Below are 13,211 nucleotides of genomic sequence, written 5' to 3'. Positions count from 1 at the left end.
TGGTATCAAAGCCAAATTTGTTTCGTGTTCCATTGTTCAAATAAAAACTTAAATTGATTTTTATTAAATCGAACAAAAACCTACGTTTTCATCAAATAGAAATTTGGTACTTTTTTTAATCGATTTTTTGGGATAGAAATTTAGTTTTTCCCTAAATCGATTTTGGACAGAAACTTAGAGTTTTTTCACTAAATCGATTTTGGACAAGACATTTGGAGGTTTTTCTTCTCATCCCCATCGGACACTTAGAATACCCTATTTTTCTCGATTTCTATTAATTATTGTTGAGTTCATAAAAAAAAAGGAAGAATGAGGTAGGATAAAAAAGTTAGATGAAGAACATGAAAAAGTATCAGATCAAACTCACCTAATTTGTCATTTTTGTGTGGTGAGCATGGATCGAGCTTGCAACCTTCTGATCTGAATTCAGTTTCACTTAAATTGCGCCTCAGATCCATGCCATAGTTGCCTTAGATCCATGTCGTGGCTACCGATTCACACTATTCATCACTTGGATTGAAGCTCCAACGCGACCATAGTTGCCACTTGGTCGTGAACTCCCCAAGTTTCCTCTTCTATTATCTTCTTCTATACCTCTTTAAACTCGATCTTGGATCATTTAAGATGGCTTAGTTTCCCTCTTTCATCCTTAGTATCTACGAAGAAGTCATTTTTCCGTTTTGATTTTTTGTTACTTCTTTGTTTTAACAAAGAAAGTGATGACGAGTTTCGATGTATAACGATACATCGGAATTTGATGCAATACCCTGTCTTTGTTTTGTAATATAATAATAATAATAATAATAATAATAAATATATTTTTAATGTATCTTAGTACATAAGATTAAATTTCGATATATAATAATACATCGAAGTTGGATGAATACTTTTTTTTTGTTATAAAATTGATGTTAATTATTGAAATAAAGAATGGTTGTATTGTTTTGGATATTTTTAATATGCAACAATAGGTTTAAATTACATTGATTTCAAGTGAACTTTTTTTTTCTATTGAAATTGAATGGATACTTTAATATACAACAATAGGTTGGATAATTAAATAACATTGGCAGTAAAATAGCTCATTAATTTTATTTTGACTATTATTTGTTGTAGCCTTGAAGCATATTTTTATTCTGAGATTATTTTAATGAAAATTACCCTTCAAGAGATTGTATGGATGCACTTTAAAATAAATAAAATTGCTTACTAGTAATGTAACACATACCATGCAAATGTTTATTGTTTGATATGTATATATATATATGATTAATTATTTGATTATAGTTATTGGAATATGATATTGACAATTATTTTTTTGGTGATCAAATTTAAATATTTATTAATTTATTACCACTAAGAGTGGTAATCTTTCAGGTTCCTCTTTGAAATTTGCGCGTCATGGATTTAGCAATTAAGATCAAAAGAGATGATTGTTAACTTTGACGTTCGTCAATGTTTAGTTTTTTTATCTAATATCATAACGTTGATTTGTACACGTTTTTTTAATTTAACAGTAAATTGCAATGGCATCTAAAAATATAGTAACGGATTTAAATAAAGGAGAGAAACTGGATGGTAATAATTATGATATTTGACAGCGTAAGATCCAGTATCTCTTAGACGAACAAGGGGTCCTAGATACTTTGACCATAGTTATGGATAAACCAAAATAAGGGACTTATGTACAACACCGTTATAGCATGGACACATACTTGAATAGGCATAAACAAGATTGGTACGCTCGTTTTACTATGTTGAGTAGCATGTACAATGATCTTATTGGTGAATTCAAGGGTTATCATATAGCCAAAAAAATGTGGGATGCTTTAAACCTATCTTTTGCGGGTACCTCAACAGCCAAGTTGCGCGCATTGACGCTGAAGTTTGACTCATATAGAAAGGTTTATAATGAGACCATGGTCAAGCATCTTAGGAAAATGTCTCAAATGATATGTGATTTGAAAATTACTGCAAATCATTGTTGTCTTGAGATTTTTGTCCGATTATTGGGAGTAGATGAAACTCAATATGACACAAAATGAAAATATTACCAACTTCTCTCAATTGTCGCGACATCTTGAATTAGAAGCTGAACGTCAGTTTCTAAAGACTAACAATGTCATTTTTACTACAAAATCCAATAAGCACGGGAACTTTAAATCCAAACGCAAGTCAATGCAAAGAACTTTGACTAATGATATTGTACCTAAGAAGAATCAGAATTTCAAATGCCATAGAGGAAAATGTGATGAAAAGAAAGACAAATCTAACATGGCATGCCACATCTGTAAGAAACTGGGTCACTTCATTATGAATGCACTGATATGAAAAATGTAAAAACCAACTCTAATACCCTCTTTCATTGGTTTTATTTGCATAGATATGCTTATTGCTGATTCTTGTGATCCCAATTAGATTGTAAATTTGAGAGTAATCAAGCATATAACAAAGGATATAGTAGGGTTCATAGAGTTTCATCGAGTCTCGCATGATAGTATGAAGATATTTATGGGAAACAATTCTAGTGAAGACGTAGTAGGAGTGAAAACATATCAATTATGGATGCACACAGAACGCACATTGTTACTCCACGATGTTCTTTATGCGCTAGGAGTTCGACGTAATTTACTTTCAGTTACATCGCTATTAGATTTAGATTTAGATTTTCATTTTTCATTAAAAATAGTTAGCATTCTTTGGATTCAGTTGTTTATGGATATGCTTTTATTTCAAATGGTTTGTTTAAATTATATATTAATTTTAGTAATCTAAACCCTGATGCTTATTCGATTTCTAATGGTGTTGTTTTTTATTCTGTGAAATGGCATACTAAATTAGGCGATATTGGGTAAGATATGATGAAAAGACTAGCAAAAAATGGATTATTAGGTTCACTTTCAAAAGTCAATATTCTGGTCTGTAAACATTGTTTAACCGAAAAATCGAGTAGGAAACCACTTGGAAAGGCGGTACGTGCTTCAATTCCCTTAGAATTAGTCTATTTTGACATCTACAGATTACTTAATGTGAGAGCATGCCATGGTATGACCTATTTCATCACATTTATTGATGATTATTCGTGATTTGGATATATTTATTTGATTTAAGATAAATCTGAAGCATCAGATTGCTTTAGAAAATTTATGTTGGAAGTTAAAAACCAGTTGGAGAGGAAAATTAAGACTCTCAAAACTGACCAAGAACGTGAATATTTATTAGTGATTATAAAGAGGCTTTGTGAAGAAAAAGATATCTGTAGGCAATTAACAATTCATTCTATTCCGTAATAAAATGACGTAACAGAAAGAAAGAATATAACCCTTTTAAACATGGTGAGATCGATGATGGCACAAGCAAACCTTCCTATTTCTTTTTGGGGAGATACTCTTCTGACTACAGTATACATCCTCAATAGTATACCCTCCAAATATGTTACATCCACCCCTTATGAGTTATGGACAAGTAGAAAACCTGATTTGGGTCATCTACGTCTATGGGGATCATCTGATTTTGTTCATATTTCTTCTAATCAGATTGAAAAGGCAAACATGAGAGCTAAGAAATGCACGTTTCTAAGATATTTTAAGCATTCTAAGGGCTTTATGTTTATTTATGAACGAGACAATGGTGGAATAGTAGAGAATATCCTTTTGCAACCAGACGGGTTTTATACTTATCAATAATTCCATCAGCCTTTCGCTTGACTTTTAAAATCTATTTGTTCCCAAAGTCTTGTGTCTAGGCGGAAGATCAACAAGTTCCCAAACTTAGTTCTTCATTATATAACTAACTTCTTATTACATAGTAGCCATCTATTCTTTAGAAGTAGTTGATGACAATGCCTTCCAATAATTATTAAGTTTATCATCATCAACTAAGGCAGACATAAAAGATTCCCCTTCAATCTCAAATCGATGACGGAGTCTAATTTCACGTTTACTCCTACATAGCTCAAGATTATTATCAATAACATCTAGTGGTATACTTCTACTATCTTCAATGATCATCGAATCATCAGAAGGTTTAATTACCCCACCCTCGTCGAAAATAGGTGGAGGTTCATCTTCTGATTCCGAATTTGGTTCTATCATCTCATAGAACTCATGTGATGTCTGCGTTTTCTTTCTGTTTGAGAAATCATTCTCAATGAAATCCTCTTCTCGTGACTAATGGCATCGTCCAATTTATTTTTTTTGATAACTGGGTATCACTGTAGACAGTAGAACAAGCCATATCTGGGCTTTGCTTAGTCCATCGATCATGATCTTGTCCAAGGACTAGTATTCCCGGGGCATGTGCAACATCCGCACATCACATACACCAAGTGAGGCGCGCCCTCGCGGTGGGCCCTTGAGGAATTAATGCTCGTACTAGGTATCGACCTCATGACCTGGCATCAACCGCTTAGGTTTACCCCTTGACCATAAGCCAGTGTAGCTTTTTCTTGATGATTTAACTGTGAAATTTTGATTTTTTTTTTCAAATTTTTATTTAGTAATTTAATTATTTGAAGAGAATTTTGAGAAAACAATAAAACAAAATTTCACCATTAAATCATCAAGAAAACATGACATTGACTTAGGTCAATGGAGCTAAATCTAATCTAGCATTTTCCAAGAGGATAAACCTAATATCACGAATTTAATTGGGGGTATTTATAAAATACCCTAATTGTTTTTTTGAAACGTGCACAGTAAACATGACTTATGACCTTTGTTAGCATTTCAAAATAAGACAAAAATTCGATACGTAAAAAATTTGAGTTATATTCAATTTTGAGTTGCAAAAATCCGATCTAAGATTTGATCAAAATTTTGATATACAGAAAATGTGCGGCATATGCTTTATATGTGTATTATCCGTCTCATTTCAAAAATTCAAAAATCGAAAATTTGGTTATATGATTGTGATGTTAATGGTGATGGAAATGATGAAATTAGTGATGTTAATGGTGAAGGTGATGATAATAATAATGGTGGTGATAATGAGGGCATTGATGTTATTGAATTATAAGAGAAGACCAAAGTCCAAGGGCAAAACATTATTTTAGAAACTAAAGTGTTATCTCAAATAAATGTAGAAAGGGTGACATTACTTTTTAAAGATGAAAATAATATTTGTCACTTAAAAATGTGGATTCCTTTAAAATTTTGAAGCATAACTATTTAAAAGTTGAACTTGTGTTACACATTACAACTTACAAGTTACACTTTACAATATACAATAAGTTACAAATGCATTTTTTTACCAAATTTTATTAAAAATTCATAGAAAAAAAAGTAAAAAAATCCACGTTTCTTTTTAAACTTAAAATATGTGAATTATTCAAAATAATTCAATAATCCAAATAATAAACTTTCAGGTAATTATAAAAGTACCCCACAAATTAATAAGGCCAACCCACACCATAGTCGGATTGTTTTGTCTTATTTGTGTTAAAAGTTTCGAAATGAGCTGATTTTAATTAGGATGATCTTTATGATGTGGAGATCTTCCTCACCCAAAAAAAGAGATGATTTATTGTTCTTGAACTTGTTTTAATGGGGTTAGAAATTTCGAAATGGGTTGAGTTTTGGTGAGGATGATCTCTTCATCATAGAGATCCTGCTTACAAAATATCAGCTCATTGTGAAACTTTTAACTCATATAAGACAAAACAATTCGGCCAATTTGAATATGATGTGAGTTGCTCTTATTAACTCGTGAGGTGCTTTTATAATTACCTTGAAATAAAACAAAAAATTAGTAAATTTTTGAAGAATTATACGGGTGATTGCTACAAGCCTCGTGACCACTTCAAAGCTATGCTTCTAATTGAAAACTTGTAATTATACGGGTGATTGCTACAAGCCTCATGACCACTTCAAAGCTATGCTTCTAATTGAAAACTTGTAATATATGGATAAGAGTCTTACAAGTTATTTGTCGACTCCTATTTAATAATATTTCTCATCTCTTATTCTCTTCCCGGTCTCTACGCTTTCCCGCAACTATAAATACCTCTTCTCTTCACACTCGTTCCACTCTCAAGTCTCATCTTTCTCTCTCTCTCTCTCTCTCTTTCTGCTATGGTTTCCATCCTATAAGTATTAGACATGGAGATAATTCCAAGTCTTCCCAATGATATCGCCAGGGAATGCCTAATCCGTGTACCCTACGATCACTTCTCTACACTCTCTTCTGTCTGCAAAACATGGAAAGAAGAGATCGAATCCAGAAATTTTCACAACCAGAGAAAGGTTCTCGGCTTTAACCGATCCATTGTCGTTATCGCACAACCCGACTCGACCTCGGCGAACCGGCTTACGCTTTACGAGCCGGCTACTGGTGACTGGAGAAGACTGCCGTTGGATCCTAATGAATCCGACGGACTGCCACTGTTCTGCCACTTAGCCGGAGTTGGCCGGAATCTGGTTGTGATAGGCGGTTGGAATTCAAGAACTTGGGAGTGTTCAAATATGACGCGTGTGTTCGATTTTGTGTCCGGCACTTGGCATCGTGGTGCCAATATGCCCGGTCCACCACGATCGTTTTTTGCTTGTGCTTCTGATTTAGATAGAACGGTGTACGTTGCGGGTGGACATGTTGAGGGGAAGACCGCCTTGAGATCTGTGTTGGCGTATGATGTCGTTAATGACGAGTGGGTCCCACTACCTGACATGGCGAGAGAACGAGATGAATGCAAGGGAATCTTCCACGGTGGCAAGTTCCACGTCATCGGTGGATATAGTACGGAGATGCAAGGTCGCTTCGAGAAAAGTGCGGAGGTTCTCGATACTGCCACGTGTCAGTGGGAGCAGGTCGAAGACCTGTTAGAGACAGGCGCGTGTCCAAGGAATTGCGTGATGGATGAGGAGGGGAGGATGTACTGTCATTTGGAAGGACATGTGGCAGTATTAGATGGTTCCACGTGGAGGAAAGTGAGGGAGTTACCAGTTGATGTGAGTGTATGGCCATTTTTCGTGACGTGTTGGGGAAGGATTTTGGTGATTGGATCGGGTGGGTATGATAATAGTCCCATAAGAAGTTATGAGTTAGAGATTGGAGAAGAGTACACGTGGAAGAAGGTGGTGATGCCTATGGTATTTGATCGCTCTGTGCAGACCGGGTGTAGCTTAGAGATCTAGAAACGGTTGCATGTGAACATAAGTTCTCGTGAATATTTGAGATACACTTTGAATTTATTATGTATGATGAAAATGTATACTGGTGGTTCGTTAGAGAATAAAAACAAGAGTCGTTTATAATAATACCTCCTGCCACGTCAGCGTGATGTTGAAGGCATTGTTGTAGGGACAGGTTAAGCATTTTTCTCATTCAAAACTCGTTGATTTCAACTGAAACGACTTTTGTGTTTCGATTCAAAGTGACTTGGTCACAATGTAGGCATGTACATTTTACCCTCGACCCGAATACCGGATTGAGCCCGTTTGAGTTTGGATTGAATCGAACCCATGAAAAATCAGTTTGAGTTCGGTTTGACCCACCAAGGTTGGATCGAATCCAAACCAAATCCGATCTGAGAACCATTAACCAAGATCGAAAATCAATTCTTTTGTTTAATATTATAAAAAGTGGGTTTAGACAGAATTGAACAAAAAACCTTTAATACAAATAGAGAAAAATCATAATTCCTTACCAATAAACCAAGAGACTAATTGTGTTAAACTTTTTAACTATTAATATATTATAATAACTTTGATTTATAAACATATATAAAGATAAATGTATAAGTTTTTATAAACATATATTATAATAATTCAGATTTGCAAACATAAATTACAATAATTCACATTTATAAACATATATATATACATATATATAAGATTAGGATCCGTATACACATAAAGCTACAACGTGTTTTATCTTATATGGGTAAAAATGTTTGGAATGGGTTGATTTTTTGTGAGGATGATCTCTATGGTGAGGAGATCATCCTTGCCAAAAATCAGCCCATTATGAAACTTCTAGCCCCATGTTTACAAGTTAAAAAATTTTAGACCGTCCAATTTTTGTAAATCACTTTTGATGGGGTTAGAAGTTTTGGAATGGAATGATTTTTTGCAAGGATGATCCTCTCACCACAGAAGATCATCCTCACAAAAAATCAGCCCATTCCGAACCTTTTTAACCATATAAGACAAAAACGTTGTAGCTTTATGAGTTGCTTTATGTGTCTACGGAACCCTACCCATATATATATATATATATATATATATGGAACAAATCAAGGGACATGAAAAAACAATGTAACATTAATAAATTTTCAAAATATGGGTTAGAGGATTTGGATTGATCTGATTTTTTGTGAGGATGATCTTTATGATGAGAACATCATCCTAAAAAAAATCAATCAATCTGAAACTTCTAACCCCATCAAAAGTGATTTAGAATGTGAATCGTCGATTTTTTATCAATAATTTGTAAACCACTTTTGATGGACTTAAAAGTTTTAGATTGAGATGATTTTTTGTAAGGATGATCTTCTCATCATAGAGAACATCCTTACAAAAATCCAACTCAATCTAAAACCTCTAATCCATATTTGAACAACCATTGTTTTTACATATATATATATATATATATATATATATATATATATATATATATATATATATATGAGAAACTTCTACAGGCCCTAAAGAGAGCCAAACATTTTTGAAAATAGGGATTAGAAATTTCATAATGGATGAGGATGATCTCTATGGTGCAGAGATCATCCTTACTAAAAACAAACTCATTCCGAAACACCTATCCCTAGTTTACAAGTTGAAGAATCGTGGTCTGTCTGATCTTTATAAAGATCATCCTCACAAATTATCAGCCTATTTTAAAACTTCTAACCCATACATTGATTTTTGTAGGTTTTTATGAATTTTGGCATGAAGTTTCTTTCAATCTCAACATGATTATTTCTAAGTTTCAAGGTCGCATTTTCCATGTTGAGCGAGGTCTCTAAATTATCAAATTGTGTAGCAAACCTAAGCGTATATGCTTGTTAAATCAGGTGTAAGGTGTAACGATTTTAAACATGCGTAAATTTCTATGTTGAGTCATAGCGAATAGGGAGAGATGGAAGAATTAGGAGTAGAAGGAATCAAGGACAGTATTCATCAACCTTTGAGTTCTATGCATTCATCATTAGGAATTCACGGCAACCAAGTGACGAATTGTCAAATTAGGCATATGTAAAAATAGGGTGTTTACAGATGTCCCCCTTTGAAAGAAGGTGGAAGCAAACTAGATGACAAATCTATTGTGATAGATTGTGCGACATCTGAATGTCGAAGCCAATGACAACTCATTTTGCAGTCTGATTCGACAATTTGTTGTGGCGTCTAGATCCTTGAGGGTAACCTCTCATTGGATTAAAAAAACGTCAAATCCTTGAATTTTGAAATATTATCCTTGACTAGTGCAAATGCAATGATAGTGCACGTGTGTGCAACAGTGTAATGAATATTTTGAAAAAGGCGTTCCTTTATTCAATGCATTCATTATGAGAGGATAACAAACTTATTGATGAAAAGCTGTGTATAGTTAACATAGAATCTGAGTAAAACCTAAGAAAATTATGAATTAAAAATTGAGAAAAATTGAGCAAAATCTGAGCATAAATTGAGCATAATCTAAGTATAACTGAACATAAGATCTGAGCATAATTTAAGCAAAAGTTGAAGGTCTTACTCTACCTGTCTTGGGTGAAAGAGTATTGAACTTATTTTTTTGGGAGTCTTACTCTACATACTCAAGGTGAAAGAGTAATGAATTTTTTTTTTTTTTGAGTCTTACTATATCTGCTTGGGGTGAAAGAGTAATGAACTATTTTTCTAAAAGTTCTACTTTACCTACTCGAGGTGAAAAAGTAATGAACTAATTTTTTTTTGGGAGTCCTACTCTACCTACTCGGGGTGAAAGAGTAATGAACTATTTTTTTTTTTGTTTTGAGTCCTACTCTACCTACTCGAAGTAAAAGCAAATGAACTAATTTTTTTGGGGAGTCCTACTCTCTACCTACTCAGAGTGAAAGAGTAATGAACTATTTTTAGGGGAATCCTACTCTACCTAATAGGGGTGAAAGAGTAATGAACTATTTTTCTGAGAGTCTTACTCTACCTACTTGTGATGAAAGAGTAATGAACTATTTTGGACAAAACAAATAGGAGATTAACAACACTTTCAGAAAGAGTTGGATTTTATGAAATTCCGGTCAACATTTTAACTTTCTTTGAATCTTAGGGATTTTCAAAATTGCAATCAAGAGCGTAACCTTTAATTCAGAGTTAACATTATACTTTAAGGTTGAAGTTGATCACACTTCAGAACATAATGCCCCTATTTTGACGGGGAACATTGCACTGGGGATAATTGAATATAGTTTAAAAACGAATGCCCCTAATGTGAAGGGGGAAACTACAATCTTTATAAAAGGGAAGTACCCTTGTTATAAAAGTTTGAAATATTTGATTACCGCAAGTGCAATAAAGATTTAAATTTAAATTTTGACTTTTTATATTGAAGATTTTGAGTCAATCTCAAAGAAATTGGAATAAAATATTTCTTTCTGAAATTTTTCATAGAATTTATTTTTTATCCTTGTCGGTTCACTTAGGGACATGAAGCTCTTCAAATCAATCATAGATGTGATATTTGTATCCACTGAGTCTATATTTGGTTCAAACTGGGTATTAATTGTATGATGATTAATTCTTTGTCCGATAAAGTTTGGCTATTCAAACTTTTGATGTTTTGGCTCGGATCGCCTTTTCAAATTTTTAGTTGGACTGAGATTTTCTTTTAATTGCTCTGATTTTTGCCTAAGTCGCTCTTTTAGATTTTCAATCTAACGAGTGTGCTCTAGCTTTTTCCTAGATTGTCTTTTCAGATTTTCGATCTAGCGAACTTACCTTTTTTTTTATTGTTGCCAAGGCCTTCCTTTCAGATTTTTAACCTTGCGAGCTTGTCTTAATTTTTGCCTAAGTCACCCTTTCAAGTTTTTGACCTAGTAGGCTTTTTTTTTTTTTCTATTCTTTCTTTTAAACTTTTGGAGCTATTGCCTAATCATGCTTGCTATTTTCCTCGACTTTTTCATGCGGTACTTACGATGACTTCTATAGGTGGGCTTAGAAGTAGGTTAAGAAAGAAAAGAGACTTGAGGCCCAAAATCCAAAATGCCCCTTGTGTAGCATTTCTTTTAGTTTTTTCTTTTTCTTTGAGCTTTCTTCCCTATTTTGACAATACCTTTGAATTTTTTCTTTTTGAATTTTTTTTCCCATTTTAACAAGATTTTTTTTTTTAATTTGTTTTCTTTTTGTGAAAATTTTTTTTTTTTTTATTTTGACCTAAATGGGCCTGAAGTAACTTCTCAGATTGCCTACGTACCCTAGAATTTTGATATCAAACCAAAATTTAGTTTGAACACATTCCCTCTCCTAAGTTGGGTGATCTGGTTGAGAAAGAAAAAAGATAATTTTTTTTTTATTTTTCTGAAAAAGTTGCAAAGGGCTAAAGAAGGAGATATTAAATTAGGTAATAGGAAAATTGGTTCGACCAAAGATGGCCTCCTCAGATATAGTACCACTCGATCTGGCAAAGGTTGATTGATTCTAGCATTTTGACATCATTATGATCTTTGAAGTTTGACAGCTTTTCCAAACAGTCTTATCTTGGTAACGAAAGGACCTTCCCTATTAGATTTGCATTTTCTTTATTAGGTTGGAGATAACTGCTCAATTTTCTTTGAAGGCTAAATCTTCAACTTGCATGTCCCGCATGTTCACTTTCTTATCAAAACACAAATGATTCATGGTGATAAATCAAATTCACTTCTGACGATTGGCTTTTTATTCACACTTTAAGAAACAAAATTTCTGTTTCAAAAACTTCTTTTCAGGCCACATAACATATAACCTTGAATAATTCATATAGAAAATCGAGTCGAAGTTCGAAATGCTGAGGGTGCGAAAGAAAATTTCTCTTATCAATCTCAATGTGTCTCATATATTTTCATAATGATGACAACAGTAATCCTCTCTAGGTACTCTACTATTTTGAGAATTCTAGCGTAACCTGTCCTCCGATTATGTGATTATATTTTGGCTTTGTATATGATTTTCCTATTTCATAGAGCAAGTATCTATTTCGTGTTGGATAACACCCAAGCTTACCCAACATATTTTCATAGGACTACGCGAACAAGTCTTTTGAATTTTCTGAACAAATTCATTATCTCTTCGTATTCCTCTGGAGATAAGTTAATTCCAATATGAATTTCTTAAGAACTACTTTTTATTCCGAGGTCAATAACTTGACCTTTGTTTTCTTGTTCAAGTAGTGCGACTAACTCGGGAGATGGTTCTTCATTAAAGGATCCACTCTTACAACAAAATTATTAGTTAATTCGTTAATGCGCTCGAGTTATTTAGAAATTTCTTTTATTCAATTATATTCAAATGGGGCGACAGACGCCATTGCAAACTTGACTCAATAGAAATTTAAAAAAAAGGCTAAACTTGATCTAACGAAAATAAAATATTGTGAAAAAAACTAGACTCAAACTAAGTCACAAAATAAAATATTGCCATTTTCTAATATTTCCTTATTCAGACTTGATTCCTCTTCCTTGGCCAAGGTCGTATCGAGTTCAAATATGTTGAATGTTCTTTCTTCTCGAGTCACATGTTCACGTTCATTACAATAGAGGGAGAAAGATTTGTATTCTTGATCCAATAAGTAAGGATTTTCATCTTCTAAGAAACTAGATTTTTCCAAGTCCATCTGAGTTGAAACATAAATGATGAGTATAGAGTTATCGTAATGAGGTGGGGACAAGAAATAGATTTCATCTGAAGTTAGTTTGAATGGTTCATAGTCAGTGGTGAGAACTTCCTTGGGGACTATCATTCCAATAAAATGATAACTAAGTGGTTTAGGATTGACCAGGTGGATAAGGAGGATTAGGTCAAATAGGATATGGGTATTTGACACCATGTTCAAGGTCTGAGAAGGTTGGTACGTAGGTAAAGGATTTGTGGTAACATTTAGCTGCGCAGGGGAAGATACAACAACTTTCTTGGCGTCGATGAGTTCTTGAATGTTGTGACGAAGGATGACACAAGGATCAATAAGGTTACCAAGATTTTGATGAATTCACAAAATGAGTTGGGATTGTGATAAGCGGGGAGTAGGTTTGATAAAGGTAGAAGTTG

General features: G+C 33.6%; 1 pseudogene; it reads left to right on the top strand.

The window, feature by feature from the left end:
* The first annotated feature begins 5,909 nt into the window (after positions 1 to 5,909).
* LOC147388851 (F-box/kelch-repeat protein At1g15670 pseudogene) lies at positions 5,910 to 7,338 on the top strand (annotated as a pseudogene).
* The last annotated feature ends 5,873 nt before the right edge of the window (positions 7,339 to 13,211 follow it).

This window comes from Akebia trifoliata, chromosome 12 (assembly GCF_017979445.1).
Source record: "Akebia trifoliata isolate Shusen 1 chromosome 12, ASM1797944v1, whole genome shotgun sequence".
NCBI classification, from domain to species: domain Eukaryota; kingdom Viridiplantae; phylum Streptophyta; class Magnoliopsida; order Ranunculales; family Lardizabalaceae; genus Akebia; species Akebia trifoliata.
Note: the sequence above shows the minus strand (reverse complement) of the source record. Positions and strands in the feature narration are given on the sequence as shown.